This window comes from Hippichthys cyanospilos, chromosome 15 (genome assembly GCF_059441005.1).
Source record: "Hippichthys cyanospilos isolate Australia breed blue-spotted pipefish chromosome 15, RoL_Hcya_1.0, whole genome shotgun sequence".
NCBI classification, from domain to species: domain Eukaryota; kingdom Metazoa; phylum Chordata; class Actinopteri; order Syngnathiformes; family Syngnathidae; genus Hippichthys; species Hippichthys cyanospilos.
Genome location: NC_142383.1, coordinates 14932501 through 14950791, shown reverse-complemented (window position 1 = coordinate 14950791; position 18291 = coordinate 14932501). Strand labels below are relative to the sequence as shown.

The window sequence follows — 18291 nt, the reverse complement described above, 5'->3', positions numbered from 1 at the left end:
TGTGCAGGCAAATATAGAACACTTCCCGGCACGAGCGCACCATGCAGGCAACAATTCAATTTCAAGCCGCGCGCATCCAGTGTGGCATAGTTAAACGCATCCGCCACAGACGCGCGCGAGTATTATATTAATCCTTTTCTTTTTTTTTTTTTATTGTCGTTGCGTGTTATCCGCATGCAAATGTTCCGCTTATGTGGTGTTATTAAGCGCCTCTGTCGTCATCCTTTCTCTTACATCGACAATGTTCTGCAGATTTAATACTTTGAAAGGTTTAAGCCATGCAGCGAGGATATGAATAGAGCTTATAGATTTGTGTATGCTGGAGTGATTATATGGGAAGCCCGCATGTGCAGACGGCGCGCACTTGAAATGCCATTTGAAGCCCAAATTCGCAAGTAAACTCGAAGAGCTGTGACCACTCGCTCACCTCGGACCAACGCTGGGAATGGTCAATTATTTGTCGCGCTCCACTGGCTTTCCCTTAATTGCAATCGATGACGAAATATTTCTTTTGGTGCAGGTTAAAAAAAAAGGTTTAGCGTTCGCATTACGGTAAATTTAGAGACTTTCTCGTGTGAGGCCGTGAAAATGCATTTGGAATTTCACGTTGATGTTAACGGAAGGCGCAAAATTGCAAAAAAAGACACGTTGGCTGCCTGAAAATTTAAAGCAAAGCAGACGTGCAATCACCTGCGTGCGTGTGTGAGTGTATAGTACATTGTGTGTGTGTGTGTGTGTGTTCATGCATACAGTGTGTCCCCCTGGGGGTTACACACAATGATATTGGCCTTATATGTGTTGCCTGTTATTGATTTCCCGCAGAAAACAAAAGCTGTTGATAAGCCAAAGACAAATCTGGCTAAGAGAGGCACAAGGTCGACTAAATCCACCAAATGAATTTTTACATACACTGTTGATATACAAAGAAAAAAAAAAGCTAAAAAAATATGGCCTACTGTTCCTTCAATAGGGATTAATCAATGAGTATGGGTTTATATATATATATATATATATATATATATATATATATATATATATATATATATATATATATATATATATATATATATATATAAAATATACGTCTGTGTGTGTGTGTATGTATATATGTGTACACACACATCTATATGCATGTGTGTGTAGTCCATTTTAAAACAGAACTGTAGAAATGCATTGTAAATGCAAGCACTTTTGATGAGGGTTTTTGGTGTATATCTTATTTAAATCCACAAATTTGTATTTTACTGCCACGCTATACTTAATTAGCATATATTTTCATACAAAGAGGTGCATCCAGAAAAAAAAAAAAAGTGAAAAATGAGCTGGGGCATTCTGTACTTAACGTGCATGAGCTAACTCATGGCCGCAAATGAGCTTGTAAATGTTCAATACCCAAATTGTCTTAATATCTTCATCAAAATACAACTAAGTTGTGCGTTTTTTTTCTATATGTCTTTTGAAACCCTATTTATCACATGTGCAGCCTTTACTTATATGCTCTGGCCAAAAATTTGAATATAAGATAGGTACATATGTATTAGTGTTGTTGGAGATGTTTGTTTATTCTGTATTTGGTGCACACTGTATACTTAATTAGCTAAAAAAAAATATTTCAACCAGCTGATTATATATATATATATATATATATATATATATATATATATATATATATGCACACACTATAGTGAAGCCGCTCGGTTCCCACAATGCATTGCATGGTGCAATGCATTTAATTGATGAATTTATAAGAATATTGGTCCTTATCACGTGTTGCTTTTAAAATTAAGATTTGCTTTCTCTTTTGCAAAATAGTTCCATAGAAGGACCCGATCAACACGTTTCTTTACGGTTATGGTATAGAGTCCCATCGAGTGAAAAAATGGGTCAGTGTTGCTTGTGTACATCTGGTCTATATGGTTAGAGTACATAAATGTCCAGATCTGCTCCATTTTTTTTCCCAATTATTTTGCCTGTAATTGCCATAATCAGTCCACCTCAGACAAAAATATAAGTGCACTTTCCGGACACTGGATAAGTGTCCATTTTCCCATGCTCATGTCTATATTGGTCTTCTCCAAACACACTGTCCCCCCCCCCACCCTCCATTAGAAGCACATTTCAATTTAGTGGAAGGTGTCATCAAATAGGAAGCGTTGTTGACACGGCTGCAGCCTCTCAGTCTCCCCGCCGGCTTGACGTGGCTTCATTTGCTAAGCAAGTAGAGGACGGTCAATACGCTGTATAAACCTTTACTGGGTTAGGGCTCTCAGGGACTCGGAGAAGGCCGTAAAAAAACAAGGAAAGCTCCCGATTGATGGGCAAACTTTGTCAGCGCCTCCACTCCGGATCCAAGCGTCTCAAAAGCCAACGTTTAGGCGTCGCCCGAAAAGGGAATCCTGGCTTTTATATTCAATATTCTATACCGGCGGCCGGACGGCGTAGGTTCATTAAGCCAAGCTTCAAAGGCATTCCTGGAATTGATCACGGAGCTGCAAGTGATGTAATGTATGCTGTCCTGTTTATTTGCAGATTGTTAATGATAAGCGAGGACAGACTCGGCGGCACCGCTCCCGAATGCAGGGGAGATTGCCTGGGCCCTAAACGCCACGCCGCCGGGGAAGGGTTAGGAGAGGAAGAAGATTAGCTTATTCAACTACTGTAATTGAGTTCAAACTTCTCGCGGACGCCGCCGCGCAAAGTGGAAAGGGACACGTCCAATTGACGGCATAATGGTTTTATAAACGCCGGCTTTTCGCTCCAAAAAAGACGGAGGCGCGGCAAGGAATTGATCGGGCACTTCCAAAGGGGCGTAGATTGTAAAATGCACTTTCCAGAATCAACACATGTTTTAGTCAATTGCCCGCAGGAACGATAAACCCCGTGCCTGTCGATACCTCGTCATCGTCAACCGTTTTTTTTTTTTTTTTTGCGACGTCGGTCAACCCTCGCTCCCGTCGATCGGCGCTCAGAATGGTTATAGCTATTGATGAAAAACAATTTTAGTTAATTAGGGCTGTGCTTATTGATGGTACGGCACAGGCTGGAGACGGGCAAGGAGAGTGGTCGTGTGCCGGAAAAAAAAGCACATGCTTTTATATATATATATATATATATATATATATATATATGTATATGTGTGTGTGTGTGTGTATATGTGTGTGTGTGTGTGTATATATATGTGTGTGTGTGTGTATATATGTGTGTATGTATATATATATATATATATATATATATATATATATAATGTATATATATATATATTTGTATATGTGTGTGTATAAATGTGTGTGCGTGTATGTATATATACATATGTGTGTGTATATATATATATATATGTGTATGTATGTGTATATTTATTTATTTACTGGTACCTGTGGCTAAAAGTGAAGCGTTGAGAGTCTCTGACTGTGGAAATCTTTGCAAATTTGCAAAATCTGTACACGACTAGGCTCTTTATTAACAATAACAGAATATCGTTTCATTAAAAACTCACCTACAATCCAGTTTGTAGAACCGTAAAACGTTTTTTTTCCACAATAGGCAGCAGTTTTTTCCTCTAAAGCTAGTTGTAGTAATTTATTCCGTGTTTCCGTTAAAAAATAGATATCAGCCGATGACTTTGAAAGAAACGATCCCAACCTTTGATTGCCGGCATAATAAATCCCGCTAATGACGCAAAAAAATCCCAATGAATTTGAAGAAACTAGCTAGCAACGTATCGTTTGTTAGCATATTCACTCCTAAATTCTTGCGTAAACAGCCTGCGGACTGGCGACGCCGGCGCATGTTATTGTGTGGCCTTCAGCTTTATTGCGAGCTTCCTTAATGGCTCCCGCTCGCACTTCTGCTCATTATCACCTGTTGCATCACGATAGCGCGCGAGCGCCGCAGCAAACCAGTCGGGCCGTTCGCATCCCCTCAGCAACGTAACGTGAGAGATTCGTCCGCTCTGCCCCATAAACAGCCGCCAGCTCCGCGATGGCCGCCGCGAATGCTTCAGATGTGGACCATGTGTCAAAAGTCTTTAGGCCTTGACGTGCCACCGGGAGATAAGCATCTCCACCCCCCCCCCCCCCCCCTTCAATCTTGCTAACGTGAGGCTTACTCAAACCAGTTTAGCGTGCTAAAAGGCAAATCAGGAGCAGAGGGGGAAAAAATCCCGGGGTTATTTGTCGTCACGTTAGCGCGGCATAAATACGAGATGTTCACCAGAAGATTTTGGTTTACATTTAGGAGCCTGGGAGGTGGTGCCCTCGTGATGTTCGCCAACCCCCCCAAATCCCGCTTCCCACTTCCTTGAAGTCGCCTGCTTTTTTTCTCCATTTTTTTTTTTTTGAATCCATCCTCTCGATCTTCTTTTAAGAGGATCCCGTTATAAAACGCCGCATTCCTCCAGCGTCTTCGGGGCTAAGAGGTTGGGGTGACTTCGCGTCTCTTTCGGGGGGTTAAGTGGGATAAGTGCGTGGCTCATGTCAAGCCGGCTGCCCCCCAATAGTTTCTGGAAAATTTGCAATGGGGGTCAGATTGGATTACTGTGTTTTGGTATTTACATGGAGACGGAGGAGCTTTGAAATGGAAAACCATAAGCGGAAAGGCGAGTGCCACGCAGTCTGAAAGAAAAAAAAAAAAAAGGCAACGCCGATTTCCGCCGATGGCACGGATGGACGCGTCAATCGCATGTTTTCTTACGGCAAATGACAGTTCGGGGGAAACGGATTAGGAGCGGTCGTAAATCTCGGAAGGAAATCTTGGGAGCGGACTCAAAGCCAACTCGGCTCGGCCAAAATTGAAAATTGTTGCTTCCTTCTGTATGTTTATTACGAATACCGTGAATAAAACAAGCACATTTACTACACAAGTTTTCGTTTTGGGCGTTGGCGGTCTCGCCCCCAAAAATCTTCGTTTTTTGGGTTCCCAGACATGCGTTGAAATCTGCTTATCTGCTACCCGAAGCGTAGTAAGCGGAATAAGAAATAAATCAAAGATAATTGGCTACGCATCTTGGTACATGGCGGGTAATTCGATTCAAGGATGATTCTTTTTATCGTGAGACACTGCTTTGATTCAGTATGAATGCGATTCTCTATAATTGTTTATATATACATGAATAAAGCTGGTGATGGATGTAGGTATTGGCTAGCCAAATCACTACCCCATATATATATATATATATATATATATATATATATATATATATATATATATATATATATATATATATATATATATATATATATACATATATATATATATATATGTATATATATATTAGGGTTAATCAATACATCCACCTTTTGGCCATTTTATTGGTTTAGTTTTAAGTTTGATTAAGTTTACATGTATGTTATTAAGATGAACTTTCATTATTTTTTGGGGGCGGAAACATTTATGTATCAAATGTAGTAGTGGTATTGGTATTTGGTATCAGTTAATGGAGACAACTTAACTATTGATTACTTATACTGGTATTGTCTTGAAAATGGGGGGTGTTGAGCTTATACAGTGTGTGTGTGTGTATATATATATATATATATATATATATATATATATATATATGTATATATATATGTATGTATGTATGTATGTATGTATGTATGTATGTATGTATATATATATATATGTATGTATATATATATATATATATATATATATATATATATTGATATATGTGTATATGTACATATGTATATGACATATGTATATATGTGTACAGTATCAAATATTATATACACTGTATATACATTTTAAATTTACACTATCTACGCCTACACACACAACATACACACACACACACACACACACACATATATATATATATATATATATATATATATATATATATATATATATAATAGTATGTGTGTGTAATAAACTTAGTTTGTATTACGATTAAAGTTGATCACATGATGTGAAAAGGCAAAAATGCACGAGCATAGGTGAATTTTTTTTTTTTATTTACATGTTCTCACCTCCGAGGTTGGGTCAAATTCTGGCCGATAAGCAGAAGGTCGTTCAACTTTGTAGGTCGTCCTGTATGTTGCACTTTGTGTACGTTGGCTAGTTACTGAAATTAAATCCTTTATTCCTATGCGTTATTTTGAAGGTTTTGACATTTATTCATGCCCCTTGAAAACTATATTGAGTATGATTCTTTTTATTGTGTCACAAAAGAGCTTATTTCTATGCTTCATGTTTTCACGAGTTGTCTCATGCTACTTTTTTTTTTTCCTGCCCCTACTCCCCCCTCCCTGCTTCTGTTGAAACTTGACCTCCCGTTTCTGGGTGAATTCACGGTTTTGTCAGTAGCGAGAACAACAATTTTTGAAGTGTTCGCGGCGGCGGCGAACTCAAGCGGCGGCAAAGTTGAGTGCGGTCAATTGAATCTCCCGCATGCTTCTGCCGCCATGAATGCACCACCACTGACCCCCCCCCCCCACCCTTCCCCTGCCCCCCCCTACTTTCACACACACACACTCCTCAGGCCAGTGGCTCAATATATTCTTTTTCAGACTCAGGTCATTTGAAATTTTTTTTTTTTTTATTTAATGGTGAATATTTATATTCATGTTTGTTAACTCGCCAATATTGTTTTTTTTTGCAGCATTTTGATCAGTTTTGGGTTATTTTCTTCTACATTCCTGCAGTATTTTAGCCCAGGGATACTCCTGGTAGTGTGTTAAATAAGTGGACATGCCATGTTGAAATTTGACATGTTGTCACCATCTGGGTGAAATTTCAGCTCCCTACTTCTTTCAATGCTTTCCCTTTGATGTGAAATTTATTTTGATGTAAAGATCAGTAGATCGGACGCAATACTGCACAAGGGTTAAAATGCATCAATTCACCGTTTTTTTTTATTTTTAAATAATTGAGAAAAATCTGAACATTTTTGGGGAAAAAGTGACCAAATAACCTCAACAATTACCATACAACAATATTGCAAATTAATTCTCCAATTTTTGGGCTTCTATAATTGTTTTCTTACTAAATAGCAACATGTGGTTCCCCTGTTTGCCATCTAGTTTTGCTTCTTCACGTATATTTTTGTGGGTCAATAAAGATTTTTGTTGGGCCATTTAAAGACTATGGAGCAGTGCCAATCCCCCCAAGGAAACAGAAAACTTTATGCCCCCCCCCACTCGACACGCTGACTTCTAAAAATTGTATTTGTATACCTAAACCTGTATCCTTTTTTTAAAACATTAACAAAAGAAAAAAGCAATTTCAATCAACAACTCTTAAATCAATTTTTAAAGTGTTTGTATGGGTTACAGCTTAGTCTAAAACTGAAAAAAAAGTGTCAAAGTGCCTTAAACAAACAAAAAAAATAGATGAACATTCATACTTTATTGCAATTAAACTTCAAAAACAAAGCCTTTTTGATTTGAAAAATTGTGTATATACAGTATCAGTCAAAAGTTTGGAAACACCATCGAATGTCCAGCGCCTAACAAAAAGTGATTTTACCTCCAAATGCTTCATCCACATCATTCAGGCTGAGAAAAACAGAAAGAAAGATGTCCAACCTTGAAGAATCTAAATGAACAAACCAAAAAAAGCCATCACTATTTTTTCAAAACGACGATATGTCCACATTTGAATTTTGAAAAAGCGGGTCCTTACTTTTCATGGAAACTTGTTGATGGTGGGAACCATGTTGGCCACCGTGCGTTCACAGCTTCATTTGGTTCGGCCCTGACAAAGCACGCTGTTAACCTTTAGAACCTTTATTCTAATAGTCTATTAATTTTTTTTCTTTGGGGGGGGGGGGATAATACCAGATCCCCAGATGCACTCTGCTATATGCACCCGACATGCGTTTAAATGTCCTTTCTTCAGATCTCTTATGAGTTAAATATGAGTCACTTTGAGAGTCACCCCCCACCCCCCCCCCTTTCGTTTTACTAGCTGTGTTTGGCTTTACTGCTTTTTCATGTTCAAATTGCATGTCCCGTCAGGAGACTTGTGACATTTGAAATACGACGCCGGGTCGTATTTACCGAGCTAGACAATACACCAAAGCCACATGAAAATCAAAATAAGTCGGATGCGGTTAAGAGCCGTGCCCTCATTTATTGAATTCCCCACAGATGTTTTGCATAAAGACATTTTCGGGGGGTAATGAGGAGGGGAGCGTGTTTGGACGTAAGCTGAACCTGGGCGCCCTTTTTTTTTTCTTTTTTTTTTTGTGTGTTGCTTATGTGATTCAGGAGCGTCGGCGGCACGGAAGAGGCTTGAACGTGCGCAGCTGCCGCATTAAGTTTTCCCATCAAATCGCGGAGTGATGAATTGATGGTCATTTGCGGTCATGCTCGCCTTCATGGCTCCCTTTCAGTCTCCTCGCCACTCCTTTGGTTAAAAAAAAAAAAAAAAAAATCTTGATTGAGTGCGCAGCTAATAATTCCACATGTATGCTAAAATAACAGCTACTATTTGAATAATTACTCCATCATAAGTGTCCCACTTTTTTTTTTTCTTTCAAAAAATACTGTCGCCCTGTGAAAAATAACCCAAATTGGGTCAAAGAAGGACCAACACTACTTTTTTTTTTTTTTTTTGCACAAAATACAATTATTGGGGATTTTAATGGGGGTTACACATTTGACCTAATGTTGGGGTATTAAAAATAACCCACACTCCTAAAACCAATGGGTAAAAAATAACCCAATATTGGTCACAGTTGGACAAAGTATTGGTTTGGTGTTAAGTTTTTTAAGTTTTTGGTGGGGGGGGGGGGGTCACTGTATTTATTTGACCCAGTTTTTGGTCTAATAAGGAATTACTATAATGTTTTTCCATGTATTTTAAAAAAATTCAGCTCATTTTCATACTTTACAAGATCATCTTGTGGTCCGGATTTAAATAATTTGCGGGCCAGAACCTACCCACGGGCCATATGTTTGACACCCCTGATCCAGCCCAAAAAGGTGGATTAAAATGTGTAACCCATAAAACAAACCAAAATGTTTATTATTTTTCTTTTTTTTTTAAGGGGAGCATTTATTTGGTTCAAGATTTGTTTTTGAAACACCCTGTTTTGTGTAAGGTTTTCATTGGGGGTGCGAATTGGGGAATCAGAACTGTTTGCTACAAAACAACCCATAAAATTATTTATTTTAAGACTTCATTCATATACTTTGTGCAAGATTATGTCCCTTACTTGGATCTTTCCATAAAGGCGTCACATCAAAGGGAAAGTGTTAAAAGAAGTTCCTAGGGAGCTGAAATTTCACCCAGATGGTGACAACATGGCACGACCACTTAACTAAGTGCGTGCCAGCCCTCGGCTAAAATAATATTTGAAGAAAATGAGAAAAAAAAAATACTGTACCAGGGTTAAATACATGACCCTTTTTTGACCTCTTTTCGCGTGTTCAAAAACGCCAATTTATCTTCTCAAGTCATTCATGAGTCAAAAAGCTACTTGTACAAACTTTGCCAACCACTACTCGCCGTGTTGAAAGCCCCCCTCCCCCCTCCCCTTCCCAAAATCGCGAGCTCCAAAGTGTCATGTCTGGCGGCGCTCATGCGGGCTCCAGCCCGCAGCCCGCCGCCGCCGCCGCCGCGCAGACCAGGACACAAGCCCTAACCAACCAATTAAAATCCGATTAGGAAACATCTTAGTTAGCGAGGGGACCTTTTGCCGGGCCGGGGTCAGCCACCTAATAAGATCCATGGCCTATAGAGAAGCTGCAGACCTTCACAAATGCTCCTGGCGACCGAGCGTGGCCCCGGAGACCTCTCCCGGCCCGCATCGCGCTTTAATTGCTCACTGTATTTAAAAAGAAGAAGGTGGCATTCCAGTTAATTAGCGCGAGGGCCGGACATTATACGAGGTGGGGTTTGTTAGCCGGGATTTGGGCGCCGATCAGCTTTTGTGCGCGCCAAATGAGAAGTGAGTAGCGAGCCGGCGATACACAGTGCGCCTGTGTGGACTGGCGACAGTCTCCATTCATGGGAAAACCTTAAAGGAGCCCCGCGTTATCACAGGACCTCATTATCTCATGTCTGCAAGCGTCCTTTGGCGCGGCGCCCTAATCAAGAGTGGCGCGGACCTACTTTGAGGGACTTTTTTTTTTTTTTCATGCGTCGCGCCCTTTGCGTGATCCGAGGTGTTGCGCGACCTATGCGCCATGCGCCCCGACTCGCTCGCTTCGTTCGTTTAGCCGCTCGGCTCGTCGGGCGGGGGACCCGCCCACTTCTCTCGCGTCATCGTTTGCACGCGCGATTGCGCCGAGTTAAACGTCGCAAGGGATCCGTTTTGAAGCTAGCGGGTCATTTTATTGTCGGCGATTGCTGGCGTATATACGACAAACTTAATAAAGAATCATAGCATAATAGTTTATAGACATGCGAAGAAAGGTGTTCATTAATAGTATACTTGTGTTTATTTATCCTTTACATACAGTATGTACAATGTGTGTATACGCACTATATTTATATACATGTAAATACATGCGGACATGTCTAAATTGTATGTACTGTCCACATACAAATGTTTATTTTATACATCGTATGCGTGTATACAAATTTGTGTACCAATGTATACATGTGTAAATACTGTCCATTATATGTATAACTGTATATGTTTGTAAATGTACTGCATATGTACAGTATGTATATATGTATATAAATGTACTGCATATGTGTATATATATATATATATATATATATATATATATATATATATATATATACACACACACACACACATTATCAGTGAATATGATGTATATTTGTACACACAGTATATTTATACTGCATTTACACGGAAGTAAATGTACATGTACACAGATACATGATATATGTATACAATTTATATGCTGGCTATACATACTGTGTATATATATATAGTTTGCACTTAGTTTATGCCCAGCAGGTTGAGTTGCCTTTTGAACTTGCGAAACAAGACGTAGCGTAGTTGCACGGGTGCGTGCACACAAGTCCCACAGATGGGTTTGGGGGGGTCGAGGTGGGGGGGCATAAAGCATTTATTTACCTTGAGGTGAGTGTCACAAAGATGGCTATATGGAGAAAAAGATCGCAGGAAGAGATTTACACCTGCTTCTCTGCTGCCAGAGAAGAAGCCTATAGGCTACAGAGATGGCCCAGTGGAGCCAGCTTGTCTGGGGCCTCTGCTTAGCCCCCCCCCCCCCCCCCCCCCCCTTTCTCTCCTCCCCCCTGCCTAACTCTTTGCTCCCTCCTCCCTCCCGCCGCTGTGGATTAAACAACATCATAAAAAATGACCATCAACGCACACACTGTAAACAGATTACTTTGCTCGGCGCCTGGCGCACAAACTGAGGCGCTCAGGGCAAAAACGAAAAAAAAAAAAATGCTCTTGATGCACGTGCGCGAGCCCCCGCCCCCACCCCCACCCTCACTCACGAACATGCACGCGCCCACTTCCAGGGGACACTTCCCGTCATGTCACTTATCTTTTTATTTATTTATTTTTTATTTTAATGAGAGTTGGGACGGTATATTAGGAGGCTTTTGCCATTTTTTCTCATGCCACCTTATTGAAATCACTTTGAGATTTGATCTGTGCTATTTTCACACGAGTGACATTTTTACATGAAAATAACCGCCAGCCGAATCACACTGTGAGAAATAACCATGAAGAATAGCAAAATTACAATTTTCATGTTTTTTTTTTTCTTCAAGATTTAATGAAAAGATTTTGCACAGACATCACATTATTCAGTATCTCAGTTCTTATCAGTTGTTATAATCAATAGCAAAGCTTGACCAATCAAGAGATGTTACCCTCTGGCATCACTTGTCGCTAGGCGGAATCAGTGGAACCCATCGTTCGATAGGACAATCTTCCATTTGTATGATTGCTCCGTGTTTCATGCAAAATATTTCGTACAGAAAATGTCAGTTGCTCCCATTCGTTTTTCATGTGCGCTGTGTCAAACAAAAACTAATTTGTAAATCCAGTAGCATTTTATTTTCGTGAAAGAAGTGTGTTATTTAGTGTAGTGTCATTTTTTTAACTCATTATTTGGAAAATATTTAATGGCAATTGTGTTTTCATAAAATATTTTTTAATAAAACTTGTCATAAATATTTGAGTAAAACTACACATATATTAATTTTAATTAAATTAGAAGTTTTATTTATATATATATATATATATATATATATATATATATATATATATGTATATGTATATATATGTTTATATATATATGTATATGTATATATATATGTTTATATATATATATATATATATATATATATATATATATATATATATATATATATATATGTATATATGTATATGTATATATATGTTTATATATATATATATATATATATATATATATATATATATATATATATATATATGTATATATGTATATGTATATATATGTTTATATATATATATATATATATATATATATATATATATATATATATATATATATATATATGTATATGTATATATATGTTTATATATATGTATATATATGTTTATATATATATATATATATATATATATATATATATATATATATATATATATATATATATATATATATATATATATATTAGAGCTTTTTAACTCATTTAAAAAATCATTTAACTATCTGGTGGGGCACCCCCCTTAATTTTACAACTAACACCGCTTATTGCGGCTTTACTCACATTTTTACACAAAGAGAGTGTAAAGGGCGTGTCTTATATCTGAATTTTTTCTTTTTTGATGCAAATCCCTCTTGGTATGATTTGTGCAAAATAAAGTCTTCACATGGAGCTTGTTTGAACGCGGGGCCTGCAAATCATCAGGCTGTCAGCGTGGCAGATGCCGGGCGAATCGCTGGGATTTTACGCCGCTCCAACAATTTATTCTCTTTTTTTTTCTCGCGCAAACTTCCCAGCCTTTCCTTTTTGCACGCCGTGACCCGCCAGCATCGGCGTAAAACCCGATTTCTCCCACTCGCTAGACCAAGAATTGGGTATGACGGAAGGCGACTCCAAGTTTGCGCCGAGTAACTCCCACTTTAAACAGCAACACTAGCATGATTGATTATTTGCTGAGCTAGCGCAAACTCTTAATGGAGGAGCTTTTAGCTTAAACACCGATATACGCGCGCCTCCAGCTGTAAATTACCTCCAGATTTCTTTGATTTTATTATTTTTCTTGTAAAAATATAATAAAAGAAGCTCGTATTGATTTAACAGTTCTCGGCGCATCCTGTCGCCGTAAATATTTTTGGAAGTACGATCGGGATCGTCCGCCTGCTTATGTATGGGGGGGGGGGGGGGGGGGGGGGGGGGGGGGGGATTTAGGATTCTGCGAAGAAAAGTTCCATTCTAGCGGAGCCATCAGGGGAAAAGGAAAGGAGAACGGTGCTTTCCAAAAAAAAAAGGGGCTCGGCCCGTTGAATGACAAAAGGCAGTTTACTCTCGCTTTTCCTTGGCTGCCTCACACGGCAAAAAAAAAAGAAAAAAAAAATCACAACAACAAAGCAATGAGAGGAAGCAACCAGATGGGATTTTGTTTTTTATTTGAACAAATCATTTCTGATTTCAATCTAGCCGTGGAGAAATTCTGCTGGGAAGTGAATCCAGCTGGTCAGAGGTCATATCGTTTGCTGTTGGGAGCGCCGATTTTGCCGCCTAATGGCGTAAACACGCTAAAATCAAAGATTATAAAAAGGCTAGTTGTACTGGACTTGACACTGAACTGAAAAAAAAAAAATCAATGATCACAATTGGGATTTTTTGGGACTGGTCAGGAAGTCATTTTTCATGTGATGATTTTTGGGGTACTTGAAGGAACTCCAGGGGGTACTCCAGATTTTAAGTAAAACAAACAAACATGCAAAAATCCCTTAAAATACTTATTTCATTAAATGCTTCAGTTCATAAAACAAATTTTATGTTCAGTAGGTTATTTAATGCAGCCAGATTCTCCCCCATACTCGAATGGTTCCACCCAACTTGTCACGTGCCACCTCTCGTTACCTGTCAACTTACCCAAAAGTTGAATAATTATTTTTAATTATTTCTTTTTAAGAAAAGGTCTGACTCTTTATGTTGATTATTATTTGTGGACAGATATTTAATAATAATTAAGTTCATGATTTATTTTTTTATTATATTTGATTAAATATTTTCTGTGGATAAATATTTATTTGTAATATTTGTTTTTTAAGAACAGAGCTGACGCTTTATGTTGATTCTTTTTTGTGGACAAATATTTAATAATAATTAAGTTAATATGGTATTTTTGTGAACAGATCTCTGCTGCAATACCAAAAGAGGATGCTTTATAGTCTATATTGTTCTGTAGACAAATATTTATTAATAATTATTTCTTTTTGAGAACAGGTCTGACACTTCGTGTTGATTATTTTTGGGGAAAAATATTTATTCATTATTAAATTATGTCTGTTTGATCTCTTCTATGATCCAAAATAGGACACTTAATGTTGATTATTTTTTGTGAAATAATTCAAATGAATTTTGAGGGATTCTAAAGTTGAACAAATCAGAAACCGACGGCCTGTTTTAAGTCTTTAACGTTTTTCAAACGTTTTATTGCCGCCCTTAAAATGCATCATCAGTGCCCTGCTCTGCGACTTCTGTTGCCCGCCAATGATTTTTTTTTGTTGTTTTGTTTTTTTTAAATTTTTTTTTTCCATCCCTGCAATAAATAATTCACCGCTCCGAGCCCGCCTCGATGGCCCCACATGCAGCGATCTCTCAGTTACAAGCATCCTGGGAGTATAAGGCAGTACAAGCGCATCCTTAATAAACAAATACAAGATGGCCAGCGAGCGGCTCTGGTTTCACCGCTGAAACATCCTGTCTCTCGGCCCGGGTGAGGTGGCGTCCTCGTCTGTATTCATTAGCGCTCGTTTTCAGCCTGGACGTCACGTGATTTCGAAATGCATATTTAGGGTGATAGAGCACATTAATTAGACATATCCACTTCATGTACGCCGGACGAGAAACACGATCTAGTCTTGGTTCTTTAACCTCGATAATATGCGTGTGTGTGTGTGTGTGTGTGTGTGTGTGTGTGTGTGTGTTCCAAAACCGACCACAATGTTTTTTTTCCCGTCCTAATCGATTTTGGTGTTATTATGAAAAGACATTTCATTCTATTTGCTTTCACATATTTTTTTTCAACTCAAGATGGTTCACTTTTAAAACGACATTTAAGCACAAGTAATTGCAGTTTAAATGGTGTTGTCATTGCTTGAAGTTATTACGAGAGTAAATTAAGAATAAATAAGTCGTATAGTAGCACCGAATCCTCATCTGCTGCTTGCCAAATAGTGAGCTCACATGTACCCACACAGCTTTAAGACTTGCCAAATACTGTCTTTATCCTTACTTATAAACCAACAACAATCTTGTGCTTTGGATTATGAAATCCATATCAAAACAAGCAATTTTTTGGGGGGGTTTATTACAAAAACACTAAGTTGGATTGATCCAATTTTGGGTCGTTTTTAATGTTTTACAAGTGTGTTATTCGGCAGCTAAAAACACACAAATCTGAGTGGTTGGCTTTGAATTTTGGGTTACTTTTATCCAAAGTTGGGTTCATTATTTTGGCCAAGCATTGGGTTGCAGATTTTACGATTATTGTTTTTAAACACAGCTATACTAGTATCTGATTTGCGGGTAGTTTTAGCTCATCACTATGAGTAATTTATTTTACTTTGTTGGATCTTGACCCAATATGCTGGGTCAAATCCTCAACCCAATCCTGTGTCGCTATAACCCAATAATTTTAAACGTGTAGTGTCTTGAACTAGCAAAATAATTTTTCTTTTTTTCTGAACTATCATACAGCCCTCTTGATGTTTATAATTTTTTGACCCATGTTGGGTCAGATTCTCAACCCAATGTGCTGGATATCCGTTACTCAGCATAGACTCGGTCAATTTTGGACCCTGGCCTGCAATATAAAACCTCTCATCTTAGTCATTTCCCTTTTGGATTCAATGCTGGATGAGCCATTTTACCCAAGTTTGGGTTGGTCAATTTGACCAAGCAGATTGGGTTAATGATCGAATGATGAATATTTTTAACCACAGCTGCACTAATCGCATGATTACATGGGTAGTTTTAACTCATTAGACTTGGTCATTCTCAGCTTTTGATGGATCAAAACCTTGACCCAACGTGCCAGGTCAAATCCTGAACCCACAGTGCTGGGTATTAATACCTCAGCGTTGGCTCAGTCCCATTTGGACCGATGGGTTTGTTTAAGATTCCAGCATTGGCTTGGTCTTTTTGGACCCAATATTGGGTTAGCCATCTTACCCAATTTGGGTTACTTTAACCCAGCTGGTTTAAAACTCATTTATGGTGATGGCGCATGAATATTTCATATGTGACCAGGCCGGTCCAAGCGCGTGGCTCCCGAAGACCCCCTGAAACGAAATATTCAAGGTCCAGTGAAAATTGACCCCAAGTCCGTTTCCCTCTCCCGATCCCAGCAGATCCCGGCGGAGAAACCGGATACCGCGCCAGCGAGATGCCCAAGTTCAGGGCCCGCGCGCCGGCTCCTCCTCCCGCCGCTGGATCAATGGAATCCCGTCGGGATACGAGGGGGGGGCGGCGCCCACGCGCTGGCCGCCGGAGCGTATGATTGGACGTCGTTGACCAACCGCTGAGGCTTTCATGCAAATTGATGAAGGTAATTTGAACCGATTAAGTGCAATTTGATTTGCGTTAAGAGCCCTCCTTCTTCTGCTCCCCTCTCGCTAATCCGAAACGGTTTTGATTAATAGTTGGGGATGCGATGAAGTCATGTGATCAAGTGCACTTCAAAGCGGCCGCGCAGCAGCTGTTTGTCGTCGGGGGGGGAAATGAAGCACGGATTTCCTTCCGAAACTCATGAGTCAGACGTGAAAATTTTTATGAAAACTCTCCTTGATTCGAGTCCATCACACATCGACAAATTGACGATCCGAAAGTCACTTGAATGGTCAGTGATTTTGTAAAAAATGGAGGCACTACGTAGCCGTCATTCGGGGATTTGTAAGTCATTTTTTGATTGGCAAGCTCCATCTCAACATCCTGAAAGGTGACTTTAATAATTGCCACATAAACATCAAAAAATTCATTAACCCATTCAATCCTAAAGACGTATTTTTACGTTTTTATTAGAATATAATATAATATAATATATTAATAGAATCCAGTCATTCTATTTCATGCACTTAGATTTTTTACAAAAAATTCAAATGTTTGGCTCTAAGAGGGTGTAAAAGTTTTTGGTACTTAATGCACTGAGTAGTTGATTACTTTAGGTAAATAAGTACTAAAATAATCAACTTAGTACTAAAGTACTTCACTATCAAAGTACTAAAGAAATGCATTACTAATAAACATACGTAGTGATTACGTTATTACCTAAATTAATTGAGCATTTTACTTGTTAATTACTTTTGTACTTAATTCACATACCATCCAATTTTAAACCGTCTAGAAAAAAAAAGAGAAAATATCAAGTATCTGGGATTGAACGTCTAGTCTCTCAAAAAAACATAATACGTCTTTGGGATTGAATGAGTTAATAGTCGTGAAGCTAAACTACTGCTCTGGAAAACATACAAAAGAAATATTGCAGTGCAATTCTGAGTATTAAATCACCAAATAAATGACTTATTTTTGTATTAAATGCATAAAGGGGCTCTAGCAATGAAGTCATAACTTTGTATTAAGTTGTATATTACGTATATCAAATTTACTCCTGATCTGTTGTGGCAATATTTAATTCGGCTATTGACTTATTTATTGACTTATGTAAGCATAAATCTGTTTTAAATGTAAAATGCTTGCGTGAATCCTCTGGGCTAACTTTTCAGACCGCTACTCTGGGATCATTATAAAATGCAAATTAGGGAAAATTTATGCATGCTTGTGGGACGCTACTTAATGGAAACACAATTGAATTACTACAAAAGATAAAAAAAACAAAAAAAACAAATAATTACATAAAAACAGAAACAGAATGGAGCAATTAAATCACCAGGATGTATTTAGAAAAATGACTTGACAGAATCTATTGGAAAGCACCTGATATAAATCATTTAATTCCCAAGCAGTTTCATGTCTCCTCTGTATCAAACATAAAATATTTTAGGAAAACGTCATAATCCAGTGACCACTCAAATGATGAGAAATGTTATCTATTGGATAAAAAGTATCTTGTGGAAGAAACCTAGACTTGTGTCTAACCAATTAAATGAAAACTATTTGAACTTGTGCCCAACCAATGATGGATTCTTTTTTTTTTTTAACTGTTGTTAC

General features: G+C 38.3%; 1 protein-coding gene across 7 annotated transcripts in view; it reads left to right on the top strand.

The window, feature by feature from the left end:
- Positions 1-18291, top strand: part of LOC148411848 (uncharacterized) — a 233151-nt gene that overhangs the window by 1126 nt on the left and 213734 nt on the right. For 6 of the 7 annotated variants that reach the window (XM_088434194.1, XM_088434192.1, XM_088434196.1 and 3 more), the window contains exon 2: positions 16476-16672. The gene's annotated coding sequence lies outside the window, so the exon portion shown is untranslated. Of the gene's footprint in view, positions 1-16472; positions 16673-18291 lie in introns of all 7 variants that reach the window. The other variant, XM_088434191.1, reaches the window with a different exon arrangement.